This window comes from Schistocerca americana, chromosome 8 (assembly GCF_021461395.2).
Source record: "Schistocerca americana isolate TAMUIC-IGC-003095 chromosome 8, iqSchAmer2.1, whole genome shotgun sequence".
In the NCBI taxonomy this organism is placed as follows: domain Eukaryota; kingdom Metazoa; phylum Arthropoda; class Insecta; order Orthoptera; family Acrididae; genus Schistocerca; species Schistocerca americana.
This window is the reverse complement of record NC_060126.1, coordinates 95,195,615-95,220,690: the sequence shown is the minus strand read 5'-3', so window position 1 is coordinate 95,220,690 and position 25,076 is coordinate 95,195,615. Positions and strand designations below refer to the sequence as shown.

At 51.3% G+C, this 25,076-nt stretch overlaps 65 non-coding genes across 65 annotated transcripts; 26 read left to right on the top strand and 39 right to left on the bottom strand.

Annotated features, from left to right (window-relative positions):
- Positions 1–4,972: 4,972 nt before the first annotated feature.
- Trnar-acg lies at positions 4,973–5,045 on the top strand. Its single transcript has one exon. It is a non-coding gene; the product is annotated as a tRNA-Arg (tRNA).
- A 287-nt stretch (positions 5,046–5,332) lies between these two features.
- On the top strand, positions 5,333–5,404 carry Trnam-cau. Its single transcript has one exon. It is a non-coding gene; the product is annotated as a tRNA-Met (tRNA).
- Positions 5,405–5,649: 245 nt separating this feature from the next.
- Trnad-guc lies at positions 5,650–5,721 on the bottom strand. The gene has a single exon. It is a non-coding gene; the product is annotated as a tRNA-Asp (tRNA).
- A 107-nt stretch (positions 5,722–5,828) lies between these two features.
- On the bottom strand, positions 5,829–5,900 carry Trnad-guc. The gene has a single exon. It is a non-coding gene; the product is annotated as a tRNA-Asp (tRNA).
- A 107-nt stretch (positions 5,901–6,007) lies between these two features.
- Trnai-uau lies at positions 6,008–6,099 on the bottom strand. Its single transcript is given in 2 exon segments — positions 6,008–6,043; positions 6,062–6,099. It is a non-coding gene; the product is annotated as a tRNA-Ile (tRNA).
- A 378-nt stretch (positions 6,100–6,477) lies between these two features.
- On the top strand, positions 6,478–6,550 carry Trnar-gcg. The gene has a single exon. It is a non-coding gene; the product is annotated as a tRNA-Arg (tRNA).
- A 287-nt stretch (positions 6,551–6,837) lies between these two features.
- On the top strand, positions 6,838–6,909 carry Trnam-cau. Its single transcript has one exon. It is a non-coding gene; the product is annotated as a tRNA-Met (tRNA).
- Positions 6,910–7,154: 245 nt separating this feature from the next.
- On the bottom strand, positions 7,155–7,226 carry Trnad-guc. Its single transcript has one exon. It is a non-coding gene; the product is annotated as a tRNA-Asp (tRNA).
- Positions 7,227–7,333: 107 nt separating this feature from the next.
- On the bottom strand, positions 7,334–7,405 carry Trnad-guc. The gene has a single exon. It is a non-coding gene; the product is annotated as a tRNA-Asp (tRNA).
- A 107-nt stretch (positions 7,406–7,512) lies between these two features.
- On the bottom strand, positions 7,513–7,604 carry Trnai-uau. The gene is given in 2 exon segments: positions 7,513–7,548; positions 7,567–7,604. It is a non-coding gene; the product is annotated as a tRNA-Ile (tRNA).
- A 378-nt stretch (positions 7,605–7,982) lies between these two features.
- Trnar-acg lies at positions 7,983–8,055 on the top strand. Its single transcript has one exon. It is a non-coding gene; the product is annotated as a tRNA-Arg (tRNA).
- A 287-nt stretch (positions 8,056–8,342) lies between these two features.
- Trnam-cau lies at positions 8,343–8,414 on the top strand. Its single transcript has one exon. It is a non-coding gene; the product is annotated as a tRNA-Met (tRNA).
- A 245-nt stretch (positions 8,415–8,659) lies between these two features.
- Positions 8,660–8,731, bottom strand: Trnad-guc. Its single transcript has one exon. It is a non-coding gene; the product is annotated as a tRNA-Asp (tRNA).
- Positions 8,732–8,838: 107 nt separating this feature from the next.
- Positions 8,839–8,910, bottom strand: Trnad-guc. Its single transcript has one exon. It is a non-coding gene; the product is annotated as a tRNA-Asp (tRNA).
- Positions 8,911–9,017: 107 nt separating this feature from the next.
- Positions 9,018–9,109, bottom strand: Trnai-uau. The gene is given in 2 exon segments: positions 9,018–9,053; positions 9,072–9,109. It is a non-coding gene; the product is annotated as a tRNA-Ile (tRNA).
- Positions 9,110–9,487: 378 nt separating this feature from the next.
- On the top strand, positions 9,488–9,560 carry Trnar-acg. Its single transcript has one exon. It is a non-coding gene; the product is annotated as a tRNA-Arg (tRNA).
- Positions 9,561–10,164: 604 nt separating this feature from the next.
- On the bottom strand, positions 10,165–10,236 carry Trnad-guc. Its single transcript has one exon. It is a non-coding gene; the product is annotated as a tRNA-Asp (tRNA).
- A 107-nt stretch (positions 10,237–10,343) lies between these two features.
- Trnad-guc lies at positions 10,344–10,415 on the bottom strand. Its single transcript has one exon. It is a non-coding gene; the product is annotated as a tRNA-Asp (tRNA).
- Positions 10,416–10,522: 107 nt separating this feature from the next.
- Trnai-uau lies at positions 10,523–10,614 on the bottom strand. Its single transcript is given in 2 exon segments — positions 10,523–10,558; positions 10,577–10,614. It is a non-coding gene; the product is annotated as a tRNA-Ile (tRNA).
- A 378-nt stretch (positions 10,615–10,992) lies between these two features.
- On the top strand, positions 10,993–11,065 carry Trnar-acg. The gene has a single exon. It is a non-coding gene; the product is annotated as a tRNA-Arg (tRNA).
- A 287-nt stretch (positions 11,066–11,352) lies between these two features.
- Positions 11,353–11,424, top strand: Trnam-cau. The gene has a single exon. It is a non-coding gene; the product is annotated as a tRNA-Met (tRNA).
- Positions 11,425–11,669: 245 nt separating this feature from the next.
- On the bottom strand, positions 11,670–11,741 carry Trnad-guc. Its single transcript has one exon. It is a non-coding gene; the product is annotated as a tRNA-Asp (tRNA).
- A 107-nt stretch (positions 11,742–11,848) lies between these two features.
- Positions 11,849–11,920, bottom strand: Trnad-guc. Its single transcript has one exon. It is a non-coding gene; the product is annotated as a tRNA-Asp (tRNA).
- A 107-nt stretch (positions 11,921–12,027) lies between these two features.
- Positions 12,028–12,119, bottom strand: Trnai-uau. The gene is given in 2 exon segments: positions 12,028–12,063; positions 12,082–12,119. It is a non-coding gene; the product is annotated as a tRNA-Ile (tRNA).
- A 378-nt stretch (positions 12,120–12,497) lies between these two features.
- Trnar-acg lies at positions 12,498–12,570 on the top strand. Its single transcript has one exon. It is a non-coding gene; the product is annotated as a tRNA-Arg (tRNA).
- Positions 12,571–13,174: 604 nt separating this feature from the next.
- On the bottom strand, positions 13,175–13,246 carry Trnad-guc. Its single transcript has one exon. It is a non-coding gene; the product is annotated as a tRNA-Asp (tRNA).
- Positions 13,247–13,353: 107 nt separating this feature from the next.
- Positions 13,354–13,425, bottom strand: Trnad-guc. Its single transcript has one exon. It is a non-coding gene; the product is annotated as a tRNA-Asp (tRNA).
- Positions 13,426–13,532: 107 nt separating this feature from the next.
- On the bottom strand, positions 13,533–13,624 carry Trnai-uau. Its single transcript is given in 2 exon segments — positions 13,533–13,568; positions 13,587–13,624. It is a non-coding gene; the product is annotated as a tRNA-Ile (tRNA).
- A 378-nt stretch (positions 13,625–14,002) lies between these two features.
- On the top strand, positions 14,003–14,075 carry Trnar-acg. Its single transcript has one exon. It is a non-coding gene; the product is annotated as a tRNA-Arg (tRNA).
- Positions 14,076–14,362: 287 nt separating this feature from the next.
- Positions 14,363–14,434, top strand: Trnam-cau. Its single transcript has one exon. It is a non-coding gene; the product is annotated as a tRNA-Met (tRNA).
- A 245-nt stretch (positions 14,435–14,679) lies between these two features.
- Positions 14,680–14,751, bottom strand: Trnad-guc. The gene has a single exon. It is a non-coding gene; the product is annotated as a tRNA-Asp (tRNA).
- Positions 14,752–14,858: 107 nt separating this feature from the next.
- On the bottom strand, positions 14,859–14,930 carry Trnad-guc. The gene has a single exon. It is a non-coding gene; the product is annotated as a tRNA-Asp (tRNA).
- A 107-nt stretch (positions 14,931–15,037) lies between these two features.
- On the bottom strand, positions 15,038–15,129 carry Trnai-uau. Its single transcript is given in 2 exon segments — positions 15,038–15,073; positions 15,092–15,129. It is a non-coding gene; the product is annotated as a tRNA-Ile (tRNA).
- A 378-nt stretch (positions 15,130–15,507) lies between these two features.
- Trnar-acg lies at positions 15,508–15,580 on the top strand. Its single transcript has one exon. It is a non-coding gene; the product is annotated as a tRNA-Arg (tRNA).
- A 287-nt stretch (positions 15,581–15,867) lies between these two features.
- Trnam-cau lies at positions 15,868–15,939 on the top strand. The gene has a single exon. It is a non-coding gene; the product is annotated as a tRNA-Met (tRNA).
- A 245-nt stretch (positions 15,940–16,184) lies between these two features.
- Positions 16,185–16,256, bottom strand: Trnad-guc. Its single transcript has one exon. It is a non-coding gene; the product is annotated as a tRNA-Asp (tRNA).
- A 107-nt stretch (positions 16,257–16,363) lies between these two features.
- On the bottom strand, positions 16,364–16,435 carry Trnad-guc. The gene has a single exon. It is a non-coding gene; the product is annotated as a tRNA-Asp (tRNA).
- A 107-nt stretch (positions 16,436–16,542) lies between these two features.
- Trnai-uau lies at positions 16,543–16,634 on the bottom strand. Its single transcript is given in 2 exon segments — positions 16,543–16,578; positions 16,597–16,634. It is a non-coding gene; the product is annotated as a tRNA-Ile (tRNA).
- Positions 16,635–17,012: 378 nt separating this feature from the next.
- Positions 17,013–17,085, top strand: Trnar-acg. Its single transcript has one exon. It is a non-coding gene; the product is annotated as a tRNA-Arg (tRNA).
- Positions 17,086–17,372: 287 nt separating this feature from the next.
- Positions 17,373–17,444, top strand: Trnam-cau. The gene has a single exon. It is a non-coding gene; the product is annotated as a tRNA-Met (tRNA).
- A 245-nt stretch (positions 17,445–17,689) lies between these two features.
- Trnad-guc lies at positions 17,690–17,761 on the bottom strand. The gene has a single exon. It is a non-coding gene; the product is annotated as a tRNA-Asp (tRNA).
- A 107-nt stretch (positions 17,762–17,868) lies between these two features.
- On the bottom strand, positions 17,869–17,940 carry Trnad-guc. The gene has a single exon. It is a non-coding gene; the product is annotated as a tRNA-Asp (tRNA).
- A 107-nt stretch (positions 17,941–18,047) lies between these two features.
- Positions 18,048–18,139, bottom strand: Trnai-uau. Its single transcript is given in 2 exon segments — positions 18,048–18,083; positions 18,102–18,139. It is a non-coding gene; the product is annotated as a tRNA-Ile (tRNA).
- Positions 18,140–18,517: 378 nt separating this feature from the next.
- On the top strand, positions 18,518–18,590 carry Trnar-acg. Its single transcript has one exon. It is a non-coding gene; the product is annotated as a tRNA-Arg (tRNA).
- A 287-nt stretch (positions 18,591–18,877) lies between these two features.
- On the top strand, positions 18,878–18,949 carry Trnam-cau. Its single transcript has one exon. It is a non-coding gene; the product is annotated as a tRNA-Met (tRNA).
- Positions 18,950–19,194: 245 nt separating this feature from the next.
- Positions 19,195–19,266, bottom strand: Trnad-guc. Its single transcript has one exon. It is a non-coding gene; the product is annotated as a tRNA-Asp (tRNA).
- A 107-nt stretch (positions 19,267–19,373) lies between these two features.
- Positions 19,374–19,445, bottom strand: Trnad-guc. The gene has a single exon. It is a non-coding gene; the product is annotated as a tRNA-Asp (tRNA).
- Positions 19,446–19,552: 107 nt separating this feature from the next.
- Positions 19,553–19,644, bottom strand: Trnai-uau. The gene is given in 2 exon segments: positions 19,553–19,588; positions 19,607–19,644. It is a non-coding gene; the product is annotated as a tRNA-Ile (tRNA).
- A 378-nt stretch (positions 19,645–20,022) lies between these two features.
- Trnar-acg lies at positions 20,023–20,095 on the top strand. The gene has a single exon. It is a non-coding gene; the product is annotated as a tRNA-Arg (tRNA).
- A 287-nt stretch (positions 20,096–20,382) lies between these two features.
- Trnam-cau lies at positions 20,383–20,454 on the top strand. The gene has a single exon. It is a non-coding gene; the product is annotated as a tRNA-Met (tRNA).
- A 245-nt stretch (positions 20,455–20,699) lies between these two features.
- On the bottom strand, positions 20,700–20,771 carry Trnad-guc. The gene has a single exon. It is a non-coding gene; the product is annotated as a tRNA-Asp (tRNA).
- Positions 20,772–20,878: 107 nt separating this feature from the next.
- On the bottom strand, positions 20,879–20,950 carry Trnad-guc. Its single transcript has one exon. It is a non-coding gene; the product is annotated as a tRNA-Asp (tRNA).
- A 107-nt stretch (positions 20,951–21,057) lies between these two features.
- Trnai-uau lies at positions 21,058–21,149 on the bottom strand. The gene is given in 2 exon segments: positions 21,058–21,093; positions 21,112–21,149. It is a non-coding gene; the product is annotated as a tRNA-Ile (tRNA).
- A 378-nt stretch (positions 21,150–21,527) lies between these two features.
- Trnar-acg lies at positions 21,528–21,600 on the top strand. The gene has a single exon. It is a non-coding gene; the product is annotated as a tRNA-Arg (tRNA).
- Positions 21,601–21,887: 287 nt separating this feature from the next.
- Trnam-cau lies at positions 21,888–21,959 on the top strand. The gene has a single exon. It is a non-coding gene; the product is annotated as a tRNA-Met (tRNA).
- Positions 21,960–22,204: 245 nt separating this feature from the next.
- Trnad-guc lies at positions 22,205–22,276 on the bottom strand. Its single transcript has one exon. It is a non-coding gene; the product is annotated as a tRNA-Asp (tRNA).
- Positions 22,277–22,383: 107 nt separating this feature from the next.
- Positions 22,384–22,455, bottom strand: Trnad-guc. The gene has a single exon. It is a non-coding gene; the product is annotated as a tRNA-Asp (tRNA).
- A 107-nt stretch (positions 22,456–22,562) lies between these two features.
- Trnai-uau lies at positions 22,563–22,654 on the bottom strand. The gene is given in 2 exon segments: positions 22,563–22,598; positions 22,617–22,654. It is a non-coding gene; the product is annotated as a tRNA-Ile (tRNA).
- Positions 22,655–23,032: 378 nt separating this feature from the next.
- On the top strand, positions 23,033–23,105 carry Trnar-acg. The gene has a single exon. It is a non-coding gene; the product is annotated as a tRNA-Arg (tRNA).
- Positions 23,106–23,392: 287 nt separating this feature from the next.
- Trnam-cau lies at positions 23,393–23,464 on the top strand. Its single transcript has one exon. It is a non-coding gene; the product is annotated as a tRNA-Met (tRNA).
- A 245-nt stretch (positions 23,465–23,709) lies between these two features.
- Positions 23,710–23,781, bottom strand: Trnad-guc. Its single transcript has one exon. It is a non-coding gene; the product is annotated as a tRNA-Asp (tRNA).
- Positions 23,782–23,888: 107 nt separating this feature from the next.
- On the bottom strand, positions 23,889–23,960 carry Trnad-guc. Its single transcript has one exon. It is a non-coding gene; the product is annotated as a tRNA-Asp (tRNA).
- A 107-nt stretch (positions 23,961–24,067) lies between these two features.
- Positions 24,068–24,159, bottom strand: Trnai-uau. The gene is given in 2 exon segments: positions 24,068–24,103; positions 24,122–24,159. It is a non-coding gene; the product is annotated as a tRNA-Ile (tRNA).
- A 378-nt stretch (positions 24,160–24,537) lies between these two features.
- Trnar-acg lies at positions 24,538–24,610 on the top strand. The gene has a single exon. It is a non-coding gene; the product is annotated as a tRNA-Arg (tRNA).
- Positions 24,611–24,897: 287 nt separating this feature from the next.
- Positions 24,898–24,969, top strand: Trnam-cau. Its single transcript has one exon. It is a non-coding gene; the product is annotated as a tRNA-Met (tRNA).
- The last annotated feature ends 107 nt before the right edge of the window (positions 24,970–25,076 follow it).

Sequence of the window (25,076 nt, the reverse complement as noted above, 5' to 3'; positions counted from 1 at the left end):
CATAGCTCAATTCTGTGTACAAGATTCTAACGTATCGCAGTCGGGGATTAATCTTTTGTACGTCTGCCGGTGGCTGAAGGCTTACTGGTTGGACACATTGAAACAATTGTGTAGTAATACTGCCTGGGTTGGCGTGAAATATGCTTAAAGACCGTTTTATGAAAAGCGCAGAAGCTTTATTACGTATGTCCACCAGTCCGAGGCCTCCATTTCTAGGATGTAAGGTCGCAGTTTTTAGGTTAACCCTGTAGATTTCCCCCTTCCATAAGAAATTTGCCACTCTCGACATTATTTTCTGAGCTATCAACTTCGGCAAGGGAAAAACTTGTGCCATATAGAATGCCTTTGAGAGAATGCATAAGTTAATGAACTTGACCCTCTGAACCTGGTTCATAAGTCGTTGTGTGTTCTCAATGAGGCCGCCTTGAATCTTTGTGGAAACCTCTTTCCAGTTGAGGGCTGTCATCCTCATGGGACATGCCGTCAGGATTGTCCCCAGGGTTTTGTGGGTGGTAACTGACTTCGCCCAATCGATGTGTAGCCGGTCAAGACCCCGCATTCCCAAGATTGTACTTTTATTTTCGTTTTTTGTCGCACCCGATGCGCGGCAGTAAGTTTGAAGAATGGCCCCTAGTCGAATTACATCATCTTGCCCTCTTATGACGACACCAACATCGTCAGCATAGGCTCGCACTACAGTTTTCCTACCAGTTATAGTTATGCCCTTTAACCTTTCATGAACACTTCGTAAAAAGGGCTCTAACGACACAACAAACAAAAACATAGATAAGGGACTTCCCTGTGGAATGCCACGGTTTATTGGAATTTGCCGCGACAGCTCACAGTTGACGGCTAATTTAGCGTGCAGACCAGTAGCAATGTTTTTTAAAACATTAACAGTTTTGTGGACGAATCCCATTTTTGTCAGTACCTCAAACAGGAAACGGTGATTCACCGAGTCGAAGGCCTTATTAAAATCTATAAAGAGTAGAGCACATTTGATATTGGAAACTGATGCTAAGGCGATGATGTCTCTATATTCAGAAATTGTATGAAAAATACTTCTATTTGCTGCACATGACTGATGTTGACTAATTAATTTGTCGGTCAGAGGGGAAAGTCTCTTTTTTAAAATCCTGCATACTATTTTGTAGTCAGAGTTTAAAAGTGAAATAGGGCGGTAATTGTTTAAACTTTTCGTTCCTTTGTTTTTCGGTATAAGTACAATTTTGCTATCTTTAAAATCTTCAGGTACCGTCTGCTCGTTAAAAATCTCATTGACAATGCATGTAAAAGTGTCACCAATTAAAAACCAGAATTTTAAGTAAAATTCTACAGGCAGTCCGTCGGGTCCAGCAGATTTATTTAACGGGGACTTGGATATTATCTCACGAACCTCTTCGTTACTGACTTCAGAAAGGATTTCGTCGTTTTCAGAACTCGTCAATTGTGGGGATAAAACACTGAGAACCTCTTGCAGAGACCCCTCGTGAGGTGGGCTGGAAGAATATAACTCGTGGTAGTATTGGTATACTGCATTGAGAATCTCCTTCTGAGACGTGAGTGTAGTCCCATTGGATATTTTAATTTCACTAATGACAGTTCGTCGCCTATTCTTTGCATGCCGAAGCAGATGATATAAGGATGTTGTTTCATCATCTACCACCGACTTCGCCTTTGACTTCAGTTTTAAGCCTTCCATCTGCTGTCTTTTAAAGGCGAGTAATTTCGCTTTGGTGTGTTTGATGTCGTGTAATCTAATGGGTGACACGTTTGCCTGTGCATAGAGGTCCCGCAACAATCTGTAATAAAATTCCATACTGTTTTTTAACTCCTGCGCTCTTTCTCTGCTGTATCTGATACACACTTTTCTCAGTCTCGGTTTTGCAACCTTAGTCCACCAATCTAATACTGTGGGGTGCCTGTCGATCGATCGCAGACATAAAGTCCACGCTTCTGATACTGCGTCTGCCAAATCTTGCTCTTTTAAGAGAGAGACATTTAGATGCCACTGGTTCCTAAAAATCTTAATCGGCTGTGGAGCTAAATTAATGCACGCCTTCATACTGCAGTGGTCACTAAAATATACAGGTACGATTTCTGAATTAAGTAGACATCGTTCTAAGTTTTGGGAAACATAAATTCTGTCTATTCTACTACGCGAAGTCTGTGTTATATACGTATATTCAACATTCGTTGGATATTTGAGTTCCCATGCGTCCTTAAGTTTTAAGTCGGTTACTAGGCGTTTAAGTTCCAACGAACCGTTAAAGTGTGGTTGTTGATCCTTACGATTTAACACACAGTTAAAATCACCGCCCATTATAAAACTGTTTGGGTTTCGACGTAATAAATATATAATTTCCTCTTTATAAAATGCTGCCCTGTCCTGTCTATTACTATTTCCTGAGGGCGCATATAAGTTAATCAATGTGGTACCTAAAACGTTTATACTAATGGCCCTTCCAGATTCCAAACGCTCTACTTGAGACACGGGAATTCCTTCCCTGAGCAGAAACGCTGTTCCTGTATGTGTTTCACAAGATACGTTTACAATGGCGGTGTATCCTGGTATTGCAAGAGACGTCGTTACAACCTCCTGTAGCAACGCGATATCGGTTCCAGAGTCATACAAAAATTCCTTGAGAGCAGCTAGCTTTAATGAGGTTCGAATTTTATTTATATTTATCGTTGTGATAGTGTATGCTTGCATCTGTAACTGGCTATTGGCCACCTACAACCTTGGTCAAAAACTGTTATACTTTTGGTATGCAGAAATCCGTTTTAGAACTACAGTCGTTTAGAATTCTTCATTATTCCTCGTAACACGGTTGCTAAACGTTAGCTTGTCTTCCATTGTCATCCCGTACCTTAGTACTGAGGGGCTGTTCGACATTGAATGTATCAGGAGGCTCATCTGGAGCACCTTCTCTGACAATGTCATATCGTATATTTTTCTGCGATTTTACATCTGACTTGTCGGCTTTTTGTTTGGGTTGGGTGCGAGAAACAGTAAGATTCGGTTGTGGTTTGAGCGTACGGCGGTGGACGCCCTGAAAACTCTGACCTGATTTTTTTGTGGCAGCACTCGGCGTGGCCGCTTCAGCAACAGTGTCTCGAGAGATCTGGTTTGTAAACACTGCCTGCTGTTTACATGCTACCTTCGTTTGTTGTGATGCTTGCGACGGTGTTTGCTTATTTTCCGGTTCAGGAGTAAACACTTCCTCTTGTTTACATTCTGATGCCGGTTGTTGTGCTGTTGCGGTGTCGCGGTGTTGTTGTTCTACCGCTTCCGCGAACTTCCCGTCTGTAAACAGCTGATTATCGCTGTTTACAGCTGGGCAAGTTGTCACTGCCTCGGGGACTACTACTTTATCGCCATCGGCAGCGGCCGTTTCATTTTCTGGCAATGAGCGAGACGTATCAGAAACTGTGATTAAATCCACTTGCATGTCGTCTTGGGGCACAGGCAGAGTTTCATCGCTAGCTTTCTGTTTACGTACAGCAGGAGATTGTCGGGAGGTTTCATCATCGGAATGATCATCTGTATGTTCAAGTGGTCGTTTCTTGTTTAGTACGTCCAACTCTCGGGCAGAAGAATCACAATTCAAGCGTGGTACCAGGGGTGGAAAATCACTACCATCAACAGCAATATTTCCAGAATTAGGTACAGGATCCGAACCCGCACCCTGTTTGGCTATATTATCAGTTGCCAAAACTTCGCTCAAGGTCATCTTGCGCCGTTGGACTAAATTCGTTTTTAGTACAAAAACACGACGAGGACAGTCCTGCCTTAAATGACCCGATTCATTGCATATATGGCACGTAGGGGTTTGACCAGTATAAATCACGTGGGCTTTATGCCCGTCAACAGTTATATGAGATGGGATATTCGACTTTACTTCCATCTCTACCGAACGAATACCATTGAAGCTCTGAATTTTAAATTGCTTCGACCACCGTTCGTTAACTATATCCTTAACCTCACCATATTGAGACAGGGCAACCTTGATTTTCTCATTATCTATCTCGATAGGTAAATTTAACACCCGCACAGATCTATAAAGAGCATCAGCTCTCCTAATAGCTACTTTACTTGTAGTGCCGTCTCTATGCAAAAATTCCACATGATACCCGAATTTTCCAATAATCTTATCTACCGAAACGGGGCTCAAAAATTTTACGAAAACACAGTAGTTGTCAGTGTCTAGCTGAGTGGTATGCACCATATCAGAATTAATGCCAAGTACCTGATCAAGCCAATCATGAATTTCCAGAGCAGTCGGCTGAACACGTCGGGTGTCCTTGGCGAACGCAAAAACCAGCGTATTCTTCCTCACAGTTGTAGCCATGGTATGCAGAAATCAAGGGGAGATTCCGGTAATTACCGAAAACTCCACAAACGATAAATGAACGTTGGTAGAAAACACACAACGGAACACAGTAGGCAGAATAATCACAAGTTACACACGAAGAAAAATCACAAAAAACAAGGACACCGAAACGCAATGTAAACACTGGCGAAGCACTGACTACGCGCAGCAAACGGCGGCACGTCCGTACGCGTCGGCAGCTAGAGCCAGAATACTGGGGCTACAACAGAGTGCTTTCAGTTAGCGGTATTCACTTTGCTGCAAACCAGTGGTGGCCACAGAAACATACGATCGCCACCTGATGCCATACTGCGACTTTGGCACCTGACTACCAATGCTTCGTGCTATTCTTGTTTCATATGCTACGCTTACATGCACATCAACCGGCTCTCGTCGTCGAGAAAACGTGGGAAAACGCGCGCCTTGCCTTCTGCTACCTGTCGAACAGCGAGAGCAGATGCGTGGCAAGCTCTAAGCTCTGCAGGCGCACTGCGGCCACGCAGCTGCACGAAAGGTACCTTCCTTGGGAGCTTGCTCAGCCATGGAGAACACGTTTCTTAGCGAACTGCACTTGTCTCGTAGAAAGAAATGCTGCCACTGGCCCTGTGGCGCAACGGATAACGCGTCTGACTACGGATCAGAAGATTCCAGGTTCGAATCCTGGCAGGGTCGGCGTTTTGTTAGTTGCCGACGCGTAGCTGGGCAGTGGATTTCGTATGTCGCCGCACCGTGGAGTGCTTTGTTGCTCCTGTGCATCTCGCAGCTGCATGTCGAGTCGATCGTGGTAAATATCGCTGCCTGCAAGCGTCAGCGTAGCGTCAGTCGAGCAAAGTCGAGACAAGTCAAGCTGAGAGCTGTAGGAGATGATACGCAATTAAATACAGGCGTGTGAAAGCGACGCAGACAACACTTTCCAAGTGTCCCACGTCACGTGGCGAAGAGCCGGCGCAACCCCAGGCAGCAGAGTGGCGCAGTGGAAGCGTGCTGGGCCCATAACCCAGAGGTCCGTGGATCGAAACCACGCTCTGCTAAAATTATTTCTTTTGCGGACTGTGCCGAGCTCGATTATTACGCCCACAGCGTCGGCTGGGGTGCTTTGATACAGCGTTAACAGCATACCCCGCAATTCTGAAATGTGAAGAATGCGAGAACCACTTCCTAAGTTGTAGCATTTTTTAAGATTTTGCGCCAACTACACTCCACGATCGCAAAGTTAATGCTCTTACGACCCACATACGCGCAACACTCGAACAGGGTTGTGAGATAAAAATCGCATCTCCCCGGCGGGGAATCGAACCCCGGTCTCCCGCGTGACAGGCGGGGATACTAACCACTATACTACCGAGGATGCGCTGTAGACAGGTGCCTGTGTGCGAGAGATATGGTGCTAGTAGCCGCAAACGACCTACACTAAGTTCGGCGAGTGATAGAGCAGCAATTACAAATCGGATGTGCCTCCCCGGCGGGGAATCGAACCCCGGTCTCCCGCGTGACAGGCGGGGATACTAACCACTATACTACCGAGGAAGACGCAGCTAGCGTCTCGAATGCACAATTATGTTACTCAAATAGCTGATACATCTCAAACCTAGCCTCCTGTTGCTGTCAGAGACAGCTGCTAAGAAATAAAAGTATGCCCCAGGTGAGGCTCGAACTCACAACCCCGGCATTGCTCACGGCTACTGCCTTATAAGTACCGTGCGCTAACCAATTGCGCCACTGGGGCTACAACAGAGTGCTTTCAGTTAGCGGTATTCACTTTGCTGCAAACCAGTGGTGGCCACAGAAACATACGATCGCCACCTGATGCCATACTGCGACTTTGGCACCTGACTACCAATGCTTCGTGCTATTCTTGTTTCATATGCTACGCTTACATGCACATCAACCGGCTCTCGTCGTCGAGAAAACGTGGGAAAACGCGCGCCTTGCCTTCTGCTACCTGTCGAACAGCGAGAGCAGATGCGTGGCAAGCTCTAAGCTCTGCAGGCGCACTGCGGCCACGCAGCTGCACGAAAGGTACCTTCCTTGGGAGCTTGCTCAGCCATGGAGAACACGTTTCTTAGCGAATTGCACTTGTCTCGTAGAAAGAAATGCTGCCACTGGCCCTGTGGCGCAACGGATAACGCGTCTGACTGCGGATCAGAAGATTCCAGGTTCGAATCCTGGCAGGGTCGGCGTTTTGTTAGTTGCCGACGCGTAGCTGGGCAGTGGATTTCGTATGTCGCCGCACCGTGGAGTGCTTTGTTGCTCCTGTGCATCTCGCAGCTGCATGTCGAGTCGATCGTGGTAAATATCGCTGCCTGCAAGCGTCAGCGTAGCGTCAGTCGAGCAAAGTCGAGACAAGTCAAGCTGAGAGCTGTAGGAGATGATACGCAATTAAATACAGGCGTGTGAAAGCGACGCAGACAACACTTTCCAAGTGTCCCACGTCACGTGGCGAAGAGCCGGCGCAACCCCAGGCAGCAGAGTGGCGCAGTGGAAGCGTGCTGGGCCCATAACCCAGAGGTCCGTGGATCGAAACCACGCTCTGCTAAAATTATTTCTTTTGCGGACTGTGCCGAGCTCGATTATTACGCCCACAGCGTCGGCTGGGGTGCTTTGATACAGCGTTAACAGCATACCCCGCAATTCTGAAATGTGAAGAATGCGAGAACCACTTCCTAAGTTGTAGCATTTTTTAAGATTTTGCGCCAACTACACTCCACGATCGCAAAGTTAATGCTCTTACGACCCACATACGCGCAACACTCGAACAGGGTTGTGAGATAAAAATCGCATCTCCCTGGCGGGGAATCGAACCCCGGTCTCCCGCGTGACAGGCGGGGATACTAACCACTATACTACCGAGGATGCGCTGTAGACAGGTGCCTGTGTGCGAGAGATATGGTGCTAGTAGCCGCAAACGACCTACACTAAGTTCGGCGAGTGATAGAGCAGCAATTACAAATCGGATGTGCCTCCCCGGCGGGGAATCGAACCCCGGTCTCCCGCGTGACAGGCGGGGATACTAACCACTATACTACCGAGGAAGACGCAGCTAGCGTCTCGAATGCACAATTATGTTACTCAAATAGCTGATACATCTCAAACCTAGCCTCCTGTTGCTGTCAGAGACAGCTGCTAAGAAATAAAAGTATGCCCCAGGTGAGGCTCGAACTCACAACCCCGGCATTGCTCACGGCTACTGCCTTATAAGTACCGTGCGCTAACCAATTGCGCCACTGGGGCTACAACAGAGTGCTTTCAGTTAGCGGTATTCACTTTGCTGCAAACCAGTGGTGGCCACAGAAACATACGATCGCCACCTGATGCCATACTGCGACTTTGGCACCTGACTACCAATGCTTCGTGCTATTCTTGTTTCATATGCTACGCTTACATGCACATCAACCGGCTCTCGTCGTCGAGAAAACGTGGGAAAACGCGCGCCTTGCCTTCTGCTACCTGTCGAACAGCGAGAGCAGATGCGTGGCAAGCTCTAAGCTCTGCAGGCGCACTGCGGCCACGCAGCTGCACGAAAGGTACCTTCCTTGGGAGCTTGCTCAGCCATGGAGAACACGTTTCTTAGCGAACTGCACTTGTCTCGTAGAAAGAAATGCTGCCACTGGCCCTGTGGCGCAACGGATAACGCGTCTGACTACGGATCAGAAGATTCCAGGTTCGAATCCTGGCAGGGTCGGCGTTTTGTTAGTTGCCGACGCGTAGCTGGGCAGTGGATTTCGTATGTCGCCGCACCGTGGAGTGCTTTGTTGCTCCTGTGCATCTCGCAGCTGCATGTCGAGTCGATCGTGGTAAATATCGCTGCCTGCAAGCGTCAGCGTAGCGTCAGTCGAGCAAAGTCGAGACAAGTCAAGCTGAGAGCTGTAGGAGATGATACGCAATTAAATACAGGCGTGTGAAAGCGACGCAGACAACACTTTCCAAGTGTCCCACGTCACGTGGCGAAGAGCCGGCGCAACCCCAGGCAGCAGAGTGGCGCAGTGGAAGCGTGCTGGGCCCATAACCCAGAGGTCCGTGGATCGAAACCACGCTCTGCTAAAATTATTTCTTTTGCGGACTGTGCCGAGCTCGATTATTACGCCCACAGCGTCGGCTGGGGTGCTTTGATACAGCGTTAACAGCATACCCCGCAATTCTGAAATGTGAAGAATGCGAGAACCACTTCCTAAGTTGTAGCATTTTTTAAGATTTTGCGCCAACTACACTCCACGATCGCAAAGTTAATGCTCTTACGACCCACATACGCGCAACACTCGAACAGGGTTGTGAGATAAAAATCGCATCTCCCCGGCGGGGAATCGAACCCCGGTCTCCCGCGTGACAGGCGGGGATACTAACCACTATACTACCGAGGATGCGCTGTAGACAGGTGCCTGTGTGCGAGAGATATGGTGCTAGTAGCCGCAAACGACCTACACTAAGTTCGGCGAGTGATAGAGCAGCAATTACAAATCGGATGTGCCTCCCCGGCGGGGAATCGAACCCCGGTCTCCCGCGTGACAGGCGGGGATACTAACCACTATACTACCGAGGAAGACGCAGCTAGCGTCTCGAATGCACAATTATGTTACTCAAATAGCTGATACATCTCAAACCTAGCCTCCTGTTGCTGTCAGAGACAGCTGCTAAGAAATAAAAGTATGCCCCAGGTGAGGCTCGAACTCACAACCCCGGCATTGCTCACGGCTACTGCCTTATAAGTACCGTGCGCTAACCAATTGCGCCACTGGGGCTACAACAGAGTGCTTTCAGTTAGCGGTATTCACTTTGCTGCAAACCAGTGGTGGCCACAGAAACATACGATCGCCACCTGATGCCATACTGCGACTTTGGCACCTGACTACCAATGCTTCGTGCTATTCTTGTTTCATATGCTACGCTTACATGCACATCAACCGGCTCTCGTCGTCGAGAAAACGTGGGAAAACGCGCGCCTTGCCTTCTGCTACCTGTCGAACAGCGAGAGCAGATGCGTGGCAAGCTCTAAGCTCTGCAGGCGCACTGCGGCCACGCAGCTGCACGAAAGGTACCTTCCTTGGGAGCTTGCTCAGCCATGGAGAACACGTTTCTTAGCGAATTGCACTTGTCTCGTAGAAAGAAATGCTGCCACTGGCCCTGTGGCGCAACGGATAACGCGTCTGACTACGGATCAGAAGATTCCAGGTTCGAATCCTGGCAGGGTCGGCGTTTTGTTAGTTGCCGACGCGTAGCTGGGCAGTGGATTTCGTATGTCGCCGCACCGTGGAGTGCTTTGTTGCTCCTGTGCATCTCGCAGCTGCATGTCGAGTCGATCGTGGTAAATATCGCTGCCTGCAAGCGTCAGCGTAGCGTCAGTCGAGCAAAGTCGAGACAAGTCAAGCTGAGAGCTGTAGGAGATGATACGCAATTAAATACAGGCGTGTGAAAGCGACGCAGACAACACTTTCCAAGTGTCCCACGTCACGTGGCGAAGAGCCGGCGCAACCCCAGGCAGCAGAGTGGCGCAGTGGAAGCGTGCTGGGCACATAACCCAGAGGTCCGTGGATCGAAACCACGCTCTGCTAAAATTATTTCTTTTGCGGACTGTGCCGAGCTCGATTATTACGCCCACAGCGTCGGCTGGGGTGCTTTGATACAGCGTTAACAGCATACCCCGCAATTCTGAAATGTGAAGAATGCGAGAACCACTTCCTAAGTTGTAGCATTTTTTAAGATTTTGCGCCAACTACACTCCACGATCGCAAAGTTAATGCTCTTACGACCCACATACGCGCAACACTCGAACAGGGTTGTGAGATAAAAATCGCATCTCCCCGGCGGGGAATCGAACCCCGGTCTCCCGCGTGACAGGCGGGGATACTAACCACTATACTACCGAGGATGCGCTGTAGACAGGTGCCTGTGTGCGAGAGATATGGTGCTAGTAGCCGCAAACGACCTACACTAAGTTCGGCGAGTGATAGAGCAGCAATTACAAATCGGATGTGCCTCCCCGGCGGGGAATCGAACCCCGGTCTCCCGCGTGACAGGCGGGGATACTAACCACTATACTACCGAGGAAGACGCAGCTAGCGTCTCGAATGCACAATTATGTTACTCAAATAGCTGATACATCTCAAACCTAGCCTCCTGTTGCTGTCAGAGACAGCTGCTAAGAAATAAAAGTATGCCCCAGGTGAGGCTCGAACTCACAACCCCGGCATTGCTCACGGCTACTGCCTTATAAGTACCGTGCGCTAACCAATTGCGCCACTGGGGCTACAACAGAGTGCTTTCAGTTAGCGGTATTCACTTTGCTGCAAACCAGTGGTGGCCACAGAAACATACGATCGCCACCTGATGCCATACTGCGACTTTGGCACCTGACTACCAATGCTTCGTGCTATTCTTGTTTCATATGCTACGCTTACATGCACATCAACCGGCTCTCGTCGTCGAGAAAACGTGGGAAAACGCGCGCCTTGCCTTCTGCTACCTGTCGAACAGCGAGAGCAGATGCGTGGCAAGCTCTAAGCTCTGCAGGCGCACTGCGGCCACGCAGCTGCACGAAAGGTACCTTCCTTGGGAGCTTGCTCAGCCATGGAGAACACGTTTCTTAGCGAACTGCACTTGTCTCGTAGAAAGAAATGCTGCCACTGGCCCTGTGGCGCAACGGATAACGCGTCTGACTACGGATCAGAAGATTCCAGGTTCGAATCCTGGCAGGGTCGGCGTTTTGTTAGTTGCCGACGCGTAGCTGGGCAGTGGATTTCGTATGTCGCCGCACCGTGGAGTGCTTTGTTGCTCCTGTGCATCTCGCAGCTGCATGTCGAGTCGATCGTGGTAAATATCGCTGCCTGCAAGCGTCAGCGTAGCGTCAGTCGAGCAAAGTCGAGACAAGTCAAGCTGAGAGCTGTAGGAGATGATACGCAATTAAATACAGGCGTGTGAAAGCGACGCAGACAACACTTTCCAAGTGTCCCACGTCACGTGGCGAAGAGCCGGCGCAACCCCAGGCAGCAGAGTGGCGCAGTGGAAGCGTGCTGGGCCCATAACCCAGAGGTCCGTGGATCGAAACCACGCTCTGCTAAAATTATTTCTTTTGCGGACTGTGCCGAGCTCGATTATTACGCCCACAGCGTCGGCTGGGGTGCTTTGATACAGCGTTAACAGCATACCCCGCAATTCTGAAATGTGAAGAATGCGAGAACCACTTCCTAAGTTGTAGCATTTTTTAAGATTTTGCGCCAACTACACTCCACGATCGCAAAGTTAATGCTCTTACGACCCACATACGCGCAACACTAGAACAGGGTTGTGAGATAAAAATCGCATCTCCCCGGCGGGGAATCGAACCCCGGTCTCCCGCGTGACAGGCGGGGATACTAACCACTATACTACCGAGGATGCGCTGTAGACAGGTGCCTGTGTGCGAGAGATATGGTGCTAGTAGCCGCAAACGACCTACACTAAGTTCGGCGAGTGATAGAGCAGCAATTACAAATCGGATGTGCCTCCCCGGCGGGGAATCGAACCCCGGTCTCCCGCGTGACAGGCGGGGATACTAACCACTATACTACCGAGGAAGACGCAGCTAGCGTCTCGAATGCACAATTATGTTACTCAAATAGCTGATACATCTCAAACCTAGCCTCCTGTTGCTGTCAGAGACAGCTGCTAAGAAATAAAAGTATGCCCCAGGTGAGGCTCGAACTCACAACCCCGGCATTGCTCACGGCTACTGCCTTATAAGTACCGTGCGCTAACCAATTGCGCCACTGGGGCTACAACAGAGTGCTTTCAGTTAGCGGTATTCACTTTGCTGCAAACCAGTGGTGGCCACAGAAACATACGATCGCCACCTGATGCCATACTGCGACTTTGGCACCTGACTACCAATGCTTCGTGCTATTCTTGTTTCATATGCTACGCTTACATGCACATCAACCGGCTCTCGTCGTCGAGAAAACGTGGGAAAACGCGCGCCTTGCCTTCTGCTACCTGTCGAACAGCGAGAGCAGATGCGTGGCAAGCTCTAAGCTCTGCAGGCGCACTGCGGCCACGCAGCTGCACGAAAGGTACCTTCCTTGGGAGCTTGCTCAGCCATGGAGAACACGTTTCTTAGCGAATTGCACTTGTCTCGTAGAAAGAAATGCTGCCACTGGCCCTGTGGCGCAACGGATAACGCGTCTGACTACGGATCAGAAGATTCCAGGTTCGAATCCTGGCAGGGTCGGCGTTTTGTTAGTTGCCGACGCGTAGCTGGGCAGTGGATTTCGTATGTCGCCGCACCGTGGAGTGCTTTGTTGCTCCTGTGCATCTCGCAGCTGCATGTCGAGTCGATCGTGGTAAATATCGCTGCCTGCAAGCGTCAGCGTAGCGTCAGTCGAGCAAAGTCGAGACAAGTCAAGCTGAGAGCTGTAGGAGATGATACGCAATTAAATACAGGCGTGTGAAAGCGACGCAGACAACACTTTCCAAGTGTCCCACGTCACGTGGCGAAGAGCCGGCGCAACCCCAGGCAGCAGAGTGGCGCAGTGGAAGCGTGCTGGGCACATAACCCAGAGGTCCGTGGATCGAAACCACGCTCTGCTAAAATTATTTCTTTTGCGGACTGTGCCGAGCTCGATTATTACGCCCACAGCGTCGGCTGGGGTGCTTTGATACAGCGTTAACAGCATACCCCGCAATTCTGAAATGTGAAGAATGCGAGAACCACTTCCTAAGTTGTAGCATTTTTTAAGATTTTGCGCCAACTACACTCCACGATCGCAAAGTTAATGCTCTTACGACCCACATACGCGCAACACTCGAACAGGGTTGTGAGATAAAAATCGCATCTCCCCGGCGGGGAATCGAACCCCGGTCTCCCGCGTGACAGGCGGGGATACTAACCACTATACTACCGAGGATGCGCTGTAGACAGGTGCCTGTGTGCGAGAGATATGGTGCTAGTAGCCGCAAACGACCTACACTAAGTTCGGCGAGTGATAGAGCAGCAATTACAAATCGGATGTGCCTCCCCGGCGGGGAATCGAACCCCGGTCTCCCGCGTGACAGGCGGGGATACTAACCACTATACTACCGAGGAAGACGCAGCTAGCGTCTCGAATGCACAATTATGTTACTCAAATAGCTGATACATCTCAAACCTAGCCTCCTGTTGCTGTCAGAGACAGCTGCTAAGAAATAAAAGTATGCCCCAGGTGAGGCTCGAACTCACAACCCCGGCATTGCTCACGGCTACTGCCTTATAAGTACCGTGCGCTAACCAATTGCGCCACTGGGGCTACAACAGAGTGCTTTCAGTTAGCGGTATTCACTTTGCTGCAAACCAGTGGTGGCCACAGAAACATACGATCGCCACCTGATGCCATACTGCGACTTTGGCACCTGACTACCAATGCTTCGTGCTATTCTTGTTTCATATGCTACGCTTACATGCACATCAACCGGCTCTCGTCGTCGAGAAAACGTGGGAAAACGCGCGCCTTGCCTTCTGCTACCTGTCGAACAGCGAGAGCAGATGCGTGGCAAGCTCTAAGCTCTGCAGGCGCACTGCGGCCACGCAGCTGCACGAAAGGTACCTTCCTTGGGAGCTTGCTCAGCCATGGAGAACACGTTTCTTAGCGAACTGCACTTGTCTCGTAGAAAGAAATGCTGCCACTGGCCCTGTGGCGCAACGGATAACGCGTCTGACTACGGATCAGAAGATTCCAGGTTCGAATCCTGGCAGGGTCGGCGTTTTGTTAGTTGCCGACGCGTAGCTGGGCAGTGGATTTCGTATGTCGCCGCACCGTGGAGTGCTTTGTTGCTCCTGTGCATCTCGCAGCTGCATGTCGAGTCGATCGTGGTAAATATCGCTGCCTGCAAGCGTCAGCGTAGCGTCAGTCGAGCAAAGTCGAGACAAGTCAAGCTGAGAGCTGTAGGAGATGATACGCAATTAAATACAGGCGTGTGAAAGCGACGCAGACAACACTTTCCAAGTGTCCCACGTCACGTGGCGAAGAGCCGGCGCAACCCCAGGCAGCAGAGTGGCGCAGTGGAAGCGTGCTGGGCCCATAACCCAGAGGTCCGTGGATCGAAACCACGCTCTGCTAAAATTATTTCTTTTGCGGACTGTGCCGAGCTCGATTATTACGCCCACAGCGTCGGCTGGGGTGCTTTGATACAGCGTTAACAGCATACCCCGCAATTCTGAAATGTGAAGAATGCGAGAACCACTTCCTAAGTTGTAGCATTTTTTAAGATTTTGCGCCAACTACACTCCACGATCGCAAAGTTAATGCTCTTACGACCCACATACGCGCAACACTAGAACAGGGTTGTGAGATAAAAATCGCATCTCCCCGGCGGGGAATCGAACCCCGGTCTCCCACGTGACAGGCGGGGATACTAACCACTATACTACCGAGGATGCGCTGTAGACAGGTGCCTGTGTGCGAGAGATATGGTGCTAGTAGCCGCAAACGACCTACACTAAGTTCGGCGAGTGATAGAGCAGCAATTACAAATCGGATGTGCCTCCCCGGCGGGGAATCGAACCCCGGTCTCCCGCGTGACAGGCGGGGATACTAACCACTATACTACCGAGGAAGACGCAGCTAGCGTCTCGAATGCACAATTATGTTACTCAAATAGCTGATACATCTCAAACCTAGCCTCCTGTTGCTGTCAGAGACAGCTGCTAAGAAATAAAAGTATGCCCCAGGTGAGGCTCGAACTCACAACCCCGGCATTGCTCACGGCTACTGCCTTATAAGTACCGTGCGCTAACCAATTGCGCCACTGGGGCTACAACAGAGTGCTTTCAGTTAGCGGTATTCACTTTGCTGCAAACCAGTGGTGGCCACAGAAACATACGATCGCCACCTGATGCCATACTGCGACTTTGGCACCTGACTACCAATGCTTCGTGCTATTCTTGTTTCATATGCTACGCTTACATGCACATCAACCGGCTCTCGTCGTCGAGAAAACGTGGGAAAACGCGCGCCTTGCCTTCTGCTACCTGTCGAACAGCGAGAGCAGATGCGTGGCAAGCTCTAAGCTCTGCAGGCGCACTGCGGCCACGCAGCTGCACGAAAGGTACCTTCCTTGGGAGCTTGCTCAGCCATGGAGAACACGTTTCTTAGCGAACTGCACTTGTCTCGTAGAAAGAAATGCTGCCACTGGCCCTGTGGCGCAACGGATGACGCGTCTGACTACGGATCAGAAGATTCCAGGTTCGAATCCTGGCAGGGTCGGCGTTTTGTTAGTTGCCGACGCGTAGCTGGGCAGTGGATTTCGTATGTCGCCGCACCGTGGAGTGCTTTGTTGCTCCTGTGCATCTCGCAGCTGCATGTCGAGTCGATCGTGGTAAATATCGCTGCCTGCAAGCGTCAGCGTAGCGTCAGTCGAGCAAAGTCGAGACAAGTCAAGCTGAGAGCTGTAGGAGATGATACGCAATTAAATACAGGCGTGTGAAAGCGACGCAGACAACACTTTCCAAGTGTCCCACGTCACGTGGCGAAGAGCCGGCGCAACCCCAGGCAGCAGAGTGGCGCAGTGGAAGCGTGCTGGGCCCATAACCCAGAGGTCCGTGGATCGAAACCACGCTCTGCTAAAATTATTTCTTTTGCGGACTGTGCCGAGCTCGATTATTACGCCCACAGCGTCGGCTGGGGTGCTTTGATACAGCGTTAACAGCATACCCCGCAATTCTGAAATGTGAAGAATGCGAGAACCACTTCCTAAGTTGTAGCATTTTTTAAGATTTTGCGCCAACTACACTCCACGATCGCAAAGTTAATGCTCTTACGACCCACATACGCGCAACACTAGAACAGGGTTGTGAGATAAAAATCGCATCTCCCCGGCGGGGAATCGAACCCCGGTCTCCCACGTGACAGGCGGGGATACTAACCACTACACTACCGAGGATGCGCTGTAGACAGGTGCCTGTGTGCGAGAGATATGGTGCTAGTAGCCGCAAACGACCTACACTAAGTTCGGCGAGTGATAGAGCAGCAATTACAAATCGGATGTGCCTCCCCGGCGGGGAATCGAACTCCGGTCTCCCGCGTGACAGGCGGGGATACTAACCACTATACTACCGAGGAAGACGCAGCTAGCGTCTCGAATGCACAATTATGTTACTCAAATAGCTGATACATCTCAAACCTAGCCTCCTGTTGCTGTCAGAGACAGCTGCTAAGAAATAAAAGTATGCCCCAGGTGAGGCTCGAACTCACAACCCCGGCATTGCTCACGGCTACTGCCTTATAAGTACCGTGCGCTAACCAATTGCGCCACTGGGGCTACAACAGAGTGCTTTCAGTTAGCGGTATTCACTTTGCTGCAAACCAGTGGTGGCCACAGAAACATACGATCGCCACCTGATGCCATACTGCGACTTTGGCACCTGACTACCAATGCTTCGTGCTATTCTTGTTTCATATGCTACGCTTACATGCACATCAACCGGCTCTCGTCGTCGAGAAAACGTGGGAAAACGCGCGCCTTGCCTTCTGCTACCTGTCGAACAGCGAGAGCAGATGCGTGGCAAGCTCTAAGCTCTGCAGGCGCACTGCGGCCACGCAGCTGCACGAAAGGTACCTTCCTTGGGAGCTTGCTCAGCCATGGAGAACACGTTTCTTAGCGAACTGCACTTGTCTCGTAGAAAGAAATGCTGCCACTGGCCCTGTGGCGCAACGGATAACGCGTCTGACTACGGATCAGAAGATTCCAGGTTCGAATCCTGGCAGGGTCGGCGTTTTGTTAGTTGCCGACGCGTAGCTGGGCAGTGGATTTCGTATGTCGCCGCACCGTGGAGTGCTTTGTTGCTCCTGTGCATCTCGCAGCTGCATGTCGAGTCGATCGTGGTAAATATCGCTGCCTGCAAGCGTCAGCGTAGCGTCAGTCGAGCAAAGTCGAGACAAGTCAAGCTGAGAGCTGTAGGAGATGATACGCAATTAAATACAGGCGTGTGAAAGCGACGCAGACAACACTTTCCAAGTGTCCCACGTCACGTGGCGAAGAGCCGGCGCAACCCCAGGCAGCAGAGTGGCGCAGTGGAAGCGTGCTGGGCCCATAACCCAGAGGTCCGTGGATCGAAACCACGCTCTGCTAAAATTATTTCTTTTGCGGACTGTGCCGAGCTCGATTATTACGCCCACAGCGTCGGCTGGGGTGCTTTGATACAGCGTTAACAGCATACCCCGCAATTCTGAAATGTGAAGAATGCGAGAACCACTTCCTAAGTTGTAGCATTTTTTAAGATTTTGCGCCAACTACACTCCACGATCGCAAAGTTAATGCTCTTACGACCCACATACGCGCAACACTCGAACAGGGTTGTGAGATAAAAATCGCATCTCCCCGGCGGGGAATCGAACCCCGGTCTCCCGCGTGACAGGCGGGGATACTAACCACTATACTACCGAGGATGCGCTGTAGACAGGTGCCTGTGTGCGAGAGATATGGTGCTAGTAGCCGCAAACGACCTACACTAAGTTCGGCGAGTGATAGAGCAGCAATTACAAATCGGATGTGCCTCCCCGGCGGGGAATCGAACCCCGGTCTCCCGCGTGACAGGCGGGGATACTAACCACTATACTACCGAGGAAGACGCAGCTAGCGTCTCGAATGCACAATTATGTTACTCAAATAGCTGATACATCTCAAACCTAGCCTCCTGTTGCTGTCAGAGACAGCTGCTAAGAAATAAAAGTATGCCCCAGGTGAGGCTCGAACTCACAACCCCGGCATTGCTCACGGCTACTGCCTTATAAGTACCGTGCGCTAACCAATTGCGCCACTGGGGCTACAACAGAGTGCTTTCAGTTAGCGGTATTCACTTTGCTGCAAACCAGTGGTGGCCACAGAAACATACGATCGCCACCTGATGCCATACTGCGACTTTGGCACCTGACTACCAATGCTTCGTGCTATTCTTGTTTCATATGCTACGCTTACATGCACATCAACCGGCTCTCGTCGTCGAGAAAACGTGGGAAAACGCGCGCCTTGCCTTCTGCTACCTGTCGAACAGCGAGAGCAGATGCGTGGCAAGCTCTAAGCTCTGCAGGCGCACTGCGGCCACGCAGCTGCACGAAAGGTACCTTCCTTGGGAGCTTGCTCAGCCATGGAGAACACGTTTCTTAGCGAACTGCACTTGTCTCGTAGAAAGAAATGCTGCCACTGGCCCTGTGGCGCAACGGATAACGCGTCTGACTACGGATCAGAAGATTCCAGGTTCGAATCCTGGCAGGGTCGGCGTTTTGTTAGTTGCCGACGCGTAGCTGGGCAGTGGATTTCGTATGTCGCCGCACCGTGGAGTGCTTTGTTGCTCCTGTGCATCTCGCAGCTGCATGTCGAGTCGATCGTGGTAAATATCGCTGCCTGCAAGCGTCAGCGTAGCGTCAGTCGAGCAAAGTCGAGACAAGTCAAGCTGAGAGCTGTAGGAGATGATACGCAATTAAATACAGGCGTGTGAAAGCGACGCAGACAACACTTTCCAAGTGTCCCACGTCACGTGGCGAAGAGCCGGCGCAACCCCAGGCAGCAGAGTGGCGCAGTGGAAGCGTGCTGGGCCCATAACCCAGAGGTCCGTGGATCGAAACCACGCTCTGCTAAAATTATTTCTTTTGCGGACTGTGCCGAGCTCGATTATTACGCCCACAGCGTCGGCTGGGGTGCTTTGATACAGCGTTAACAGCATACCCCGCAATTCTGAAATGTGAAGAATGCGAGAACCACTTCCTAAGTTGTAGCATTTTTTAAGATTTTGCGCCAACTACACTCCACGATCGCAAAGTTAATGCTCTTACGACCCACATACGCGCAACACTAGAACAGGGTTGTGAGATAAAAATCGCATCTCCCCGGCGGGGAATCGAACCCCGGTCTCCCACGTGACAGGCGGGGATACTAACCACTATACTACCGAGGATGCGCTGTAGACAGGTGCCTGTGTGCGAGAGATATGGTGCTAGTAGCCGCAAACGACCTACACTAAGTTCGGCGAGTGATAGAGCAGCAATTACAAATCGGATGTGCCTCCCCGGCGGGGAATCGAACCCCGGTCTCCCGCGTGACAGGCGGGGATACTAACCACTATACTACCGAGGAAGACGCAGCTAGCGTCTCGAATGCACAATTATGTTACTCAAATAGCTGATACATCTCAAACCTAGCCTCCTGTTGCTGTCAGAGACAGCTGCTAAGAAATAAAAGTATGCCCCAGGTGAGGCTCGAACTCACAACCCCGGCATTGCTCACGGCTACTGCCTTATAAGTACCGTGCGCTAACCAATTGCGCCACTGGGGCTACAACAGAGTGCTTTCAGTTAGCGGTATTCACTTTGCTGCAAACCAGTGGTGGCCACAGAAACATACGATCGCCACCTGATGCCATACTGCGACTTTGGCACCTGACTACCAATGCTTCGTGCTATTCTTGTTTCATATGCTACGCTTACATGCACATCAACCGGCTCTCGTCGTCGAGAAAACGTGGGAAAACGCGCGCCTTGCCTTCTGCTACCTGTCGAACAGCGAGAGCAGATGCGTGGCAAGCTCTAAGCTCTGCAGGCGCACTGCGGCCACGCAGCTGCACGAAAGGTACCTTCCTTGGGAGCTTGCTCAGCCATGGAGAACACGTTTCTTAGCGAACTGCACTTGTCTCGTAGAAAGAAATGCTGCCACTGGCCCTGTGGCGCAACGGATGACGCGTCTGACTACGGATCAGAAGATTCCAGGTTCGAATCCTGGCAGGGTCGGCGTTTTGTTAGTTGCCGACGCGTAGCTGGGCAGTGGATTTCGTATGTCGCCGCACCGTGGAGTGCTTTGTTGCTCCTGTGCATCTCGCAGCTGCATGTCGAGTCGATCGTGGTAAATATCGCTGCCTGCAAGCGTCAGCGTAGCGTCAGTCGAGCAAAGTCGAGACAAGTCAAGCTGAGAGCTGTAGGAGATGATACGCAATTAAATACAGGCGTGTGAAAGCGACGCAGACAACACTTTCCAAGTGTCCCACGTCACGTGGCGAAGAGCCGGCGCAACCCCAGGCAGCAGAGTGGCGCAGTGGAAGCGTGCTGGGCCCATAACCCAGAGGTCCGTGGATCGAAACCACGCTCTGCTAAAATTATTTCTTTTGCGGACTGTGCCGAGCTCGATTATTACGCCCACAGCGTCGGCTGGGGTGCTTTGATACAGCGTTAACAGCATACCCCGCAATTCTGAAATGTGAAGAATGCGAGAACCACTTCCTAAGTTGTAGCATTTTTTAAGATTTTGCGCCAACTACACTCCACGATCGCAAAGTTAATGCTCTTACGACCCACATACGCGCAACACTAGAACAGGGTTGTGAGATAAAAATCGCATCTCCCCGGCGGGGAATCGAACCCCGGTCTCCCACGTGACAGGCGGGGATACTAACCACTATACTACCGAGGATGCGCTGTAGACAGGTGCCTGTGTGCGAGAGATATGGTGCTAGTAGCCGCAAACGACCTACACTAAGTTCGGCGAGTGATAGAGCAGCAATTACAAATCGGATGTGCCTCCCCGGCGGGGAATCGAACTCCGGTCTCCCGCGTGACAGGCGGGGATACTAACCACTATACTACCGAGGAAGACGCAGCTAGCGTCTCGAATGCACAATTATGTTACTCAAATAGCTGATACATCTCAAACCTAGCCTCCTGTTGCTGTCAGAGACAGCTGCTAAGAAATAAAAGTATGCCCCAGGTGAGGCTCGAACTCACAACCCCGGCATTGCTCACGGCTACTGCCTTATAAGTACCGTGCGCTAACCAATTGCGCCACTGGGGCTACAACAGAGTGCTTTCAGTTAGCGGTATTCACTTTGCTGCAAACCAGTGGTGGCCACAGAAACATACGATCGCCACCTGATGCCATACTGCGACTTTGGCACCTGACTACCAATGCTTCGTGCTATTCTTGTTTCATATGCTACGCTTACATGCACATCAACCGGCTCTCGTCGTCGAGAAAACGTGGGAAAACGCGCGCCTTGCCTTCTGCTACCTGTCGAACAGCGAGAGCAGATGCGTGGCAAGCTCTAAGCTCTGCAGGCGCACTGCGGCCACGCAGCTGCACGAAAGGTACCTTCCTTGGGAGCTTGCTCAGCCATGGAGAACACGTTTCTTAGCGAACTGCACTTGTCTCGTAGAAAGAAATGCTGCCACTGGCCCTGTGGCGCAACGGATAACGCGTCTGACTACGGATCAGAAGATTCCAGGTTCGAATCCTGGCAGGGTCGGCGTTTTGTTAGTTGCCGACGCGTAGCTGGGCAGTGGATTTCGTATGTCGCCGCACCGTGGAGTGCTTTGTTGCTCCTGTGCATCTCGCAGCTGCATGTCGAGTCGATCGTGGTAAATATCGCTGCCTGCAAGCGTCAGCGTAGCGTCAGTCGAGCAAAGTCGAGACAAGTCAAGCTGAGAGCTGTAGGAGATGATACGCAATTAAATACAGGCGTGTGAAAGCGACGCAGACAACACTTTCCAAGTGTCCCACGTCACGTGGCGAAGAGCCGGCGCAACCCCAGGCAGCAGAGTGGCGCAGTGGAAGCGTGCTGGGCCCATAACCCAGAGGTCCGTGGATCGAAACCACGCTCTGCTAAAATTATTTCTTTTGCGGACTGTGCCGAGCTCGATTATTACGCCCACAGCGTCGGCTGGGGTGCTTTGATACAGCGTTAACAGCATACCCCGCAATTCTGAAATGTGAAGAATGCGAGAACCACTTCCTAAGTTGTAGCATTTTTTAAGATTTTGCGCCAACTACACTCCACGATCGCAAAGTTAATGCTCTTACGACCCACATACGCGCAACACTAGAACAGGGTTGTGAGATAAAAATCGCATCTCCCCGGCGGGGAATCGAACCCCGGTCTCCCACGTGACAGGCGGGGATACTAACCACTATACTACCGAGGATGCGCTGTAGACAGGTGCCTGTGTGCGAGAGATATGGTGCTAGTAGCCGCAAACGACCTACACTAAGTTCGGCGAGTGATAGAGCAGCAATTACAAATCGGATGTGCCTCCCCGGCGGGGAATCGAACCCCGGTCTCCCGCGTGACAGGCGGGGATACTAACCACTATACTACCGAGGAAGACGCAGCTAGCGTCTCGAATGCACAATTATGTTACTCAAATAGCTGATACATCTCAAACCTAGCCTCCTGTTGCTGTCAGAGACAGCTGCTAAGAAATAAAAGTATGCCCCAGGTGAGGCTCGAACTCACAACCCCGGCATTGCTCACGGCTACTGCCTTATAAGTACCGTGCGCTAACCAATTGCGCCACTGGGGCTACAACAGAGTGCTTTCAGTTAGCGGTATTCACTTTGCTGCAAACCAGTGGTGGCCACAGAAACATACGATCGCCACCTGATGCCATACTGCGACTTTGGCACCTGACTACCAATGCTTCGTGCTATTCTTGTTTCATATGCTACGCTTACATGCACATCAACCGGCTCTCGTCGTCGAGAAAACGTGGGAAAACGCGCGCCTTGCCTTCTGCTACCTGTCGAACAGCGAGAGCAGATGCGTGGCAAGCTCTAAGCTCTGCAGGCGCACTGCGGCCACGCAGCTGCACGAAAGGTACCTTCCTTGGGAGCTTGCTCAGCCATGGAGAACACGTTTCTTAGCGAACTGCACTTGTCTCGTAGAAAGAAATGCTGCCACTGGCCCTGTGGCGCAACGGATAACGCGTCTGACTACGGATCAGAAGATTCCAGGTTCGAATCCTGGCAGGGTCGGCGTTTTGTTAGTTGCCGACGCGTAGCTGGGCAGTGGATTTCGTATGTCGCCGCACCGTGGAGTGCTTTGTTGCTCCTGTGCATCTCGCAGCTGCATGTCGAGTCGATCGTGGTAAATATCGCTGCCTGCAAGCGTCAGCGTAGCGTCAGTCGAGCAAAGTCGAGACAAGTCAAGCTGAGAGCTGTAGGAGATGATACGCAATTAAATACAGGCGTGTGAAAGCGACGCAGACAACACTTTCCAAGTGTCCCACGTCACGTGGCGAAGAGCCGGCGCAACCCCAGGCAGCAGAGTGGCGCAGTGGAAGCGTGCTGGGCCCATAACCCAGAGGTCCGTGGATCGAAACCACGCTCTGCTAAAATTATTTCTTTTGCGGACTGTGCCGAGCTCGATTATTACGCCCACAGCGTCGGCTGGGGTGCTTTGATACAGCGTTAACAGCATACCCCGCAATTCTGAAATGTGAAGAATGCGAGAACCACTTCCTAAGTTGTAGCATTTTTTAAGATTTTGCGCCAACTACACTCCACGATCGCAAAGTTAATGCTCTTACGACCCACATACGCGCAACACTCGAACAGGGTTGTGAGATAAAAATCGCATCTCCCCGGCGGGGAATCGAACCCCGGTCTCCCGCGTGACAGGCGGGGATACTAACCACTATACTACCGAGGATGCGCTGTAGACAGGTGCCTGTGTGCGAGAGATATGGTGCTAGTAGCCGCAAACGACCTACACTAAGTTCGGCGAGTGATAGAGCAGCAATTACAAATCGGATGTGCCTCCCCGGCGGGGAATCGAACCCCGGTCTCCCGCGTGACAGGCGGGGATACTAACCACTATACTACCGAGGAAGACGCAGCTAGCGTCTCGAATGCACAATTATGTTACTCAAATAGCTGATACATCTCAAACCTAGCCTCCTGTTGCTGTCAGAGACAGCTGCTAAGAAATAAAAGTATGCCCCAGGTGAGGCTCGAACTCACAACCCCGGCATTGCTCACGGCTACTGCCTTATAAGTACCGTGCGCTAACCAATTGCGCCACTGGGGCTACAACAGAGTGCTTTCAGTTAGCGGTATTCACTTTGCTGCAAACCAGTGGTGGCCACAGAAACATACGATCGCCACCTGATGCCATACTGCGACTTTGGCACCTGACTACCAATGCTTCGTGCTATTCTTGTTTCATATGCTACGCTTACATGCACATCAACCGGCTCTCGTCGTCGAGAAAACGTGGGAAAACGCGCGCCTTGCCTTCTGCTACCTGTCGAACAGCGAGAGCAGATGCGTGGCAAGCTCTAAGCTCTGCAGGCGCACTGCGGCCACGCAGCTGCACGAAAGGTACCTTCCTTGGGAGCTTGCTCAGCCATGGAGAACACGTTTCTTAGCGAACTGCACTTGTCTCGTAGAAAGAAATGCTGCCACTGGCCCTGTGGCGCAACGGATAACGCGTCTGACTACGGATCAGAAGATTCCAGGTTCGAATCCTGGCAGGGTCGGCGTTTTGTTAGTTGCCGACGCGTAGCTGGGCAGTGGATTTCGTATGTCGCCGCACCGTGGAGTGCTTTGTTGCTCCTGTGCATCTCGCAGCTGCATGTCGAGTCGATCGTGGTAAATATCGCTGCCTGCAAGCGTCAGCGTAGCGTCAGTCGAGCAAAGTCGAGACAAGTCAAGCTGAGAGCTGTAGGAGATGATACGCAATTAAATACAGGCGTGTGAAAGCGACGCAGACAACACTTTCCAAGTGTCCCACGTCACGTGGCGAAGAGCCGGCGCAACCCCAGGCAGCAGAGTGGCGCAGTGGAAGCGTGCTGGGCCCATAACCCAGAGGTCCGTGGATCGAAACCACGCTCTGCTAAAATTATTTCTTTTGCGGACTGTGCCGAGCTCGATTATTACGCCCACAGCGTCGGCTGGGGTGCTTTGATACAGCGTTAACAGCATACCCCGCAATTCTGAAATGTG